We start from the raw sequence: 8,640 nt of genomic DNA on the forward strand, positions 1-8,640 counted from the left end.
TTTTCTTAATCTCGCACACTTATCCATCCATCTCTCTTCCCCTCTCTATGGGGCCTACATTTCTTGCAGTCCAACACCTAGCTACATTATATGCACCCCAGACAATGTCCCTGCTCTCTCTTTATTTTGCTTTCCCTATATTTCCCCAGTCTCTCTATCTCTCCAGGAGAGACTTCCTGGGGCTGTTTTAGTTGCAGTGCCGCAGACCTGCTAATGAATGGGCCTTGGTGATGAGGAAGCCACCGTCTGTCTGCCACAGAATGACATCACTGTCTGGCCAGGCAACCCATGATGAATAGGACCTAGAATCTTTGCTGACCACGTGACTTGAAGAGGCAAAACTCTGGCCCCAAGGCTATAAGCACGAACTAAAGTTGTTTTGGTCAGGTCAATTGGTCAGGAAGAACAGGATGGTCTCATAGACTAGACGTAACATAGTAAATTAAAATCCGGGACACTCAAATTTGTATGATATGTTATGTTTGGTAAGGTTACATAAGACAGAAGATTACTTAAGGCAAAAACAAAAGGAGGGTGGTTGGTTGGGGGGTTGGGGGTGGGGGGGGGGGGGGTATAACACAAATGTCTAGCAACCCAAAGGTTGCACGCTCTAATCTCATCATTGACAACTTTAGCACTTTGTGACATCTGCTGATGTAAAAAGGGCTTTATAAATACATTTGATTGATTGATTTTAGCTAATTAGCAACTTTGCAACTACTTAGCTAACCCTTCCCCTAACCCTTTAACCTAACTCCTAACCATAACTTTAAACCTAACCTTAACCCCTAGTCTAGCTAACGTTAGCCACCTAGCTAACGTTAGCCACAATAAATTATAATTTGTAAAATACAGTTTCATACAAATTGTATCAAAAAATATCAAACAAAATGTAATTCATAACATATCATGACCATTGCTGTAAAACAGTGGCGGTCAGTGACGTTTAATTCGTATGTCATTCATATTCCATTCACCCAGCTCAATGTAACATCGATAGGTTTAGGATACTACATGATACTAAAATTTTCCCTACACCCATCATGAGGTTTCTACATCCTATCTTATGAATGAAAGTATACAACGTAGGTGCACAGGTCCAGAGGAAAATTAGGTGACAGACAGTGACACATTCAATACTGCCTTGCACTCTCTTGCCTGCATCTAGCTGATCTAGAGTGTAATCATTAGTCCAACAGTTGCAAACAAGAGTTTCTATTGGACAAATTCAGGTATGTTTATCCCCGTTTCGTTCTGTTTGCTTCTGTTTAAGAAATGTTTTTTGGCAGAATGAATACACCCCAGATCATACGCAAGCACAGTTCACTTTCATAGCAGCCACATACAAACAGCATGATCATTTGCTTGTTGAAAAAATTCCTTCTCGAATCTACGTGCTCTCCTCCTCATACACCTTTTCCCTTTGCTAGTGGACTTCAGTACACAACACATCAGCTGTCTGTGACCAGGCAAAAAAACATTTCTAAGCCAAACCTTTATATCATAACCACTAACCTCTACACACAGCCTACATCGTTGTCACCATAATAGCTAATAATCAACATAGCTACTAGAACTAACGCATTAGTAAACCTGCTACAATCATGCAGTACAGTGTACAGTCAGCAAGCAGTTTAGCATTTACACCGGTGGGCCCCGGTGGCAATAAATGAATTAGGGCTGACCCCATTTAGTTGACTGGTCGATTGTTTGGTTGATAGACTGTTGTTCAACCGAGAGTTCTTTCATCGAGCAGTAGCAAAAAATATATATATATAATATTTAAAAAATAGATAGTGGTTGCTGTCCGTGGGTCAGACACACATCAGTGTGCTGTTGAATTGACACCTTTTCCTAGATCATGTTGCTATGTGCATGATAGCAAAGTTAACCAGCATGTCGGTGTTGAGAACAATGCGGCGGAGGCTGCAGCAGAACGAGGAGATGAGAAAACAGCCCAAGCCTTAGGAGAGAGGAAACCCCCACTTAGGTCTATAATCAATAGTCTAACTTTAAGTGTGCCTGGCTTTGTAAATCATCAATATATCTACAGAAATAAGACAAATCCTGCTTAGGTTGCATATTTGAGTCTTTGTTTAATAGTCTACTGATTCTGTGAGCACCAAGCCTGCAACAAAATGTCAAGTAAACAATTTTACAATTTCTGCTGTTTTTAAGCTTTGCTTTGCTGTAATAAAGGCTTTACACTTATTTTTTGTTAGAACAGGCTCTCTGGTATTATTTATAATTTATTTAGTGTTGTTTACACTGTTACATTGTCAAAAAAATTATATTTAGAATGATAATAATAGTAATATATTATAATTTATACAACACTTGTTTGACACACATCATACGCACGCAGCACTTGCTCCTTACCTTATTTTTCTTGATCTCCAATTTTTTCCATAACTAGTCAAATGTATTACACACATCTGACTTTCCCTTTACCTCCTGAGCAACCAGTAAACATTCCCAAGTTTCAAGTTGGTCACACACACATATTTAGCATATGTTATTGCAGGTGTAGCAAAATGCTTGTGTTCCTAGCTCCAACAGTGCAGTAGTATCTAACAATTCACAACAATACACACAAATCTAAAAGTAAAAGAATGGAATTAAGAAATATATAAATATTAGGACAAGCAATGTCGTCGTGGCAATGACTAAAATACAGTAGAATAGAACACAGTATATTCACATGAAATGAGTAAAGCAGTACGTACACATTATTTAAGTGACTAGTGTTCCATTATTAAAGTGACCAGTGGTTCCATGTCTATGTACATAGGGCAGCAGCCTGTAATGTGTAGGGTTTAGTAACCGGGTGGTAGCCGGCTAGTGAATGCTATTTAACAGTCTTGGTGGCCTTGAGATAGAAGCTCTTTTTCAGTCTCTTGGTCCCAGCTTTGATGCACCTGTACTGACCTCGCCTTCTGGATGTTAGCGGTGCGAACAGGCCGTGGCTCGTGTGGTTGATGTCCTTGAGGATCTTTTTAGCATTCCTGTGACATCGGGTGCTTTAGGTGTCCTGGAGGGCAGGCAGTGTGTTACTGGTGATGCGTTGGGTTGACCACTACACCCTCTGGATAGTGTTGCGGTTGCAGTTGTCATACCAGGCGGTGATACAGCCCGACAGGATGCTCTCAATTGTGCATCTGTAAAAGTTTGTGAGGGTCTTAGGGGCCAAGCCAAATTTCTTCAGCCTCCTGAGGTTGAAGAGGCGCTGTTGCACCTTCTTCACCACACTGTCTGTGTGGGTGGACCATTTCAGATTTTCAGTGATGTGTATGCCGAGGAACTTGAAGCTTTCCACCTTCTCCACTGCTGTCTCGTCGATATGCATAGGGGCATGCTTCCTCTGCTGTTTCTTGAAGTCAACGATCAGCTCCTTAGTTTTCTTAACATTAAGCTGTCTCGTCATTGTTGGTAATCAGGCCTACTACTGCTGTGTCGTCTGCAAACTTGATGATTGTGCTGGAAGCCTGCATTGCCATGCGTTGCCATGCAGTCATGGATGAACAGGGAGTACAGAAGGTGAAGGTGTTGTTTCCTACCTTCACCACCTGGGGGCGGCCCATCGGGTAGTCCAGGACCCAGTTGCACAGGGTGGGGTTCAGACCCAGTCTGAGGTTAATGATGACCTTGGAGGGTAATATGGAGTTGAAGGCTGTGGTATAGTCAATGAACAGCATTCCTACATAGATATTCCTCTTGTCCAGATGGGATAGAGCAGTGTGCAGTGTGATGTCAATTGCATCGGCTGTGGATCTATTGGGGCAGTATGCAAATTGAAGTGAGTCTAGGGTGTTAGGTAAAGAGGAGGTGATATGATTTTGGTCTCCCAAGTGGTGCAGCTGTCTAAGGCACTGCATCTCAGTGCTTGAGGCATCACTACAGACATCCTGGTTTGAATCCAGGCTGTATCACAACCGCCCGTGATTGGGAGTCCCATAGGGTGGCAAACAATTGGCCCAGCATCGTCCAGGTTTGGCCGGTATAGGCCGTCATTGTAAATAAGAATTTGTTCTTAACTGACTTTGCTAGTTAAATAAAAAAAATCCTTAACTAGCCTCTAAAGGCACTTCATGATGACAGACGTGAGTGCTGCAGGGCGATAGTCATTGAGTTTGTGTACATCTTGAAGCAAGTGGGGACAGCAGACTGGGATAGGAAGAGATTGAATATGTCCGTAAACACTCCAGCCAGCAGGTCTGCGCATGCTCTGAAGACAGGGCTTGGGATGCCGTCTGGGCCGGCAGCCTTGCGAGGGTTAACAAGCTTAAATGTCTTACTCACGGCCATGGAGAACGAGAGCCCACAGTCCTTGGGAGCGGAATCCTGGATTCATTCTCTGATCCTTTGATTGGGTGGACAGCATGTCCGAGCTCTGATAGGTTGGAGGACGTCATCTAGAAGTTGTAATAATTACTGTGTAAGTCTATAGAAGGGGGGTGAGAACCATGAGCCTCTGAGGTTTTCAAATTAAGTCAAATCAAATTGTATGCATCACATGCGCCGAATACAACGGGTGTAGACATTACAGTGAAATGCTTACTTACAAGCCCTTAACCAACAATGAGTTTTAAGAAAAATAAGAGATAAGAAAAATATATACTGATAAACTAAAGTAAAAAATAAACGAGCAACAATAAAATAACAATAACTAGGCTATATTCAGGGGGTACCCGTACTGAGTCAATGTGCGGGGGTACAGGTTAGTCGAGGTAATTGGGTTACTATGTACATGTGGGTAGGGGTAAAGTGACTATGCATAGATAATAGATCATAAACAGTGAGTATCAGCAGCGTAAAAAAAGGGGGGTTCAATGTAAATAGTCCGCGTGGCCATTTGATTAGCTGATCAGCAGTCTTAGGCTTGGGGGTAGAAGCTGTTAAGAAGCCTTTTGGACCTAGAGTTGGCACTCTGGTACCACTTCCTGTGCAGTAGCAGAGAGAACAGTCTATGCCTAGGGTGGCTGGAGTCTTTGGCAATTTTTAGGGCCTTCTACTGACACCGCTTGTTATAGAGGTCACGGATGTCAAGAAGCTTGGCCCCAGGGATGTACTGGGCCTTACGCACTACCCTCTGTAGTGCCTTGGGGTCAGAGGCTGAGCAGTTGCCATACCAGGCGATGATGCAACCATGCTCTCAATGGTGCAGCTGTATAACTTTTTGAGGATCTAAGGACCCATGCCAAATACATTTTCAGTCTCCTGAGGGGGAATAGTCGTTGTCGTGCTTCACAACTGTCTTGGTGTCATTGGAACATGATAGTTTGTTAGTGATGTGAACACGAGGGAACTTGAAGGTCTCAACCTGCTCCACTATAGCCCCGTTGATGAGAATAGGGGCCTGTTCACGTTGAGGGAGAAGTTGTTGTCCTTGGACCACACTTCTAGGTCTCTGACCTCCTCCCTATAGATTGTCTTATTGTTGTTGGTGATTAGGCCTACCACCGTTGTGTCATCGACAAACTTAATGATGGCGTTGGAGTCGTGCTTGGCCACGCAGTCGGGAGTGCAGGAGGGAACCAAGCACACTATGGTGGTCTGCTTGAAACATGTAGGTATTACAGACTCGGCCAGGGACAGGTTGAAAATGTCAGTGAAGGCATTTGCCAGTTGATCAGCGCATGCTCAGAGTACACGCCCTGGTAATAACACAAATTGAATTTACTGTACTTGTGCAGTTTTCCCCAAACCTCTCCTCCAGTACCCCCAATCATTGCATGTATTCAGTGTATTCCAGTACCCACACAGGGTAAAGGCCTGGTGTAGCGAGTTAATATTTAGGCTACACATGACTTCATTTTCAAACAGCCATGCCACATCCTGCACAAGCTCTAAATACACAAAATAAAATGTGTCATTATCTATACTCAACACCACACATGTTCATTCAAAATGGCACACTGACACAAATACGCGTGTACACATAAACAAAGACACCTACACTTGTTTGTATGGTATTTGCTCTGTGTGCATATTTGTGGTGTGTTGCTGGACTCAATGGAAAAGAGAAAGGGTGGAAAGAAAGATGGTATGTCTAATATTCACAGTCTTCTATTACATATTCTATTAGTTTCACTGGAAAGACAATTTCCTCACTTATAGGTCTATAGTGTGTGTGTGTGTGTGTGTGTGTGTGTGTGTGTGTGTGTGTGTGTGTGTGTGTGTGTGTGTGTGTGTGTGTGTGTGTGTGTGTGTGTTAAACTATCCTTGTGGGTACCAGAAGTCTTCACACGGATAGTAAAACAAGGAAAATACGGACAAGTGGAGACAACAAATGTGTGTGTATGTGGCTTGTATTACTATCCTTGAGGGTACCGGAAATCCGGTACAAAATTCTCCCTTGTGGGGGAAAAGGCTATTTTAGGCTTAGGGTTTAGGGTTAGAATTAGGGTTACGGGTTAGGAGTTAAGGGGTTAGGTTTAGGGGTTACGGTTTAGGTGTTAGGGAAAACAGAATTTTGAATGGAAATCAATTTTAGGTCCCCACAAGGATAGAAAAACAAACGTGTGTGTGACTGCATGTGTGTGTTCTTGCAGATGTGCTAATATTCCTTTTTTTCTCCAATTCAATAACTTCATATCTCCTTACCAACTGTTTCATTTCTAATCATTTTTTTGTTTTCCTTTGTGGTACAGTATGTCGCTCTCCCACCAGTGATGAATCTGCACACAGCTATCACGGTATGTTTGAAGTGACTGCATTAATGTGCTATGCTATGTAAGTTATACCGTCTGTCTGCACTTTGACTATGGTGTGGTGTTAGTTATTTTTAGTCAAACAAGGTATTGTGTGAAAATAATACAAGTGGTAGGAAGTTGAACACTCATGCTTTTTTTCTTCTCATATAGCACCGTTTCTCAAACTATGCAAGAATGAGACTTCCCAGCAAGAGCTGCTGAATCAGACTCTCCCTCCTTCCCTCCTCTCCCAAACCCCAGCCACCCACGCTATGACTCAGTCACATCCGTTAGGAAACCCCCCTGCTTTAATCTGGGCCTGGTCTGGACTACTGGCACTTGTAATCTGGCAGCAAAAAATGCACACAATGTTAGTCTAGACCACATGAGAGGGCAGAGAGACGTCTTTAACCTCATGCTGTTTCCGATTACCCAGATATCACTCTTTCAAGTTGTCTGCACCTTATCTCTGCATTGTCCTACAGGTCAAACTCTTGTCAGAAAAAGGACTAGAAGAAAACAAGAGCAAGAGCGAAAGAGAGAGTTCTGAGCAGCCACATCAGAGGTAGCCTTTAAAAGTGGAGCCGGGGGCCCCTGTCAGTGTTATGTTACAGTGAGCGCTGGTCTGGAATCTGGACACAAAGAACCATGTGGGCCTAAACCATGTTTTTATTGCCCAGTCATTAGCATGGATTGGCCTGGCTCAGCTCAGTTTCCAGGGAGGGCTGGAGAGGCCTGTACGGATGAGTATAGTCTTGACAGAGGTGGGGACAGGTTCTGTTAGACCTAGCTACAACCAGAGAGCCATGCGTTTCAGCGCCATCTTCCCACACCAGAAAGTTGCTGTGTTCAGGAAACTAAATTGAGTCGGACTATTGGCAACCCAGAGGGCGAAAATAGCCAAGTATCCTTGTCCTCCTCGAGGCCGCCTTGCGCTGTGTCCTGTAGAGCACTTAGCCTACTTGGCCAGCGGACCTTGGACCTTGTCCACTTCAGTCTCTCTTTCCACAGAGAGGTTTGCCAAACTCTCCCGGCCCCACTGCAACTATTGTCTCATACACCATCGCAACAGACTCCGGGCCCACAGAACATCTACAAACCCCACACCCTCCATGCTCTACACCAGGGTTCCCCAACTGGCAGCCCACGGGCCAAAACCGTGGTTTTATTTGGCACCCCAAGTTCTCTGACAAAAACAAATAAAAACTAATTTTTATTGTTGTACATAATATACAAAAAACACTAGGAGATCAGCTCAGAAATCTGTTCCCAAGTATTCCCACACATAATAGAAACGGGATCATATACAAATGTACACAAGGTTTGAAATGATGTTTTAGTCAAACATATCTGTCTGGGCTTCTTGCGGCCAATTTGCCGTTTACAAATGATTTGTAATTATGTTCTGGACCCCTGACCATCTGCTCGTGGCTGAATCTAGTTAATGATCCCTGCCGTACAGCCACCCACACTGTCAACACATTGCTCTACCTTTAATTAACCTCAAACCTTTCTCTATTGTTACTCCCAAACACACATAATTGTAGGAACAGGCTCTCATCTCATCCTTCGGTCTTCACTTGGTCTGACACATAAATGAGCACACATGGCTGTTGTTAATCAAGTAAAACACTATCCTGCTAGATAAGAACTTAATTGAAAGATGTGTCAAACACAATTGTCTCATTTCTAAAGTGGGTTTTTCCATGGAGTGAGCTGCTCACAGGCTGGCAGGAGTGTGCCGGCTGGGCCGGGGTTGACAAAGCCAGGAGGGTTGACCCAGTTCAGTTGAGCCGTCCTGCACACAGAGTTGCATCAGGGCACAAAAATGTTCAGCCCAGCGACCAGAGAGCTGTAATTACAGAGGAGCTCTGCTGAGCTCGGCAGGAAGAACGTCAAGGCCTGAGAGAAGTAGCAAGGGATTGGCCAGAGGAAGAGGGCACTTCAT

Source organism: Oncorhynchus clarkii, chromosome 28, assembly GCF_045791955.1.
Source record: "Oncorhynchus clarkii lewisi isolate Uvic-CL-2024 chromosome 28, UVic_Ocla_1.0, whole genome shotgun sequence".
Taxonomy (NCBI): Eukaryota; Metazoa; Chordata; class Actinopteri; order Salmoniformes; family Salmonidae; genus Oncorhynchus; species Oncorhynchus clarkii.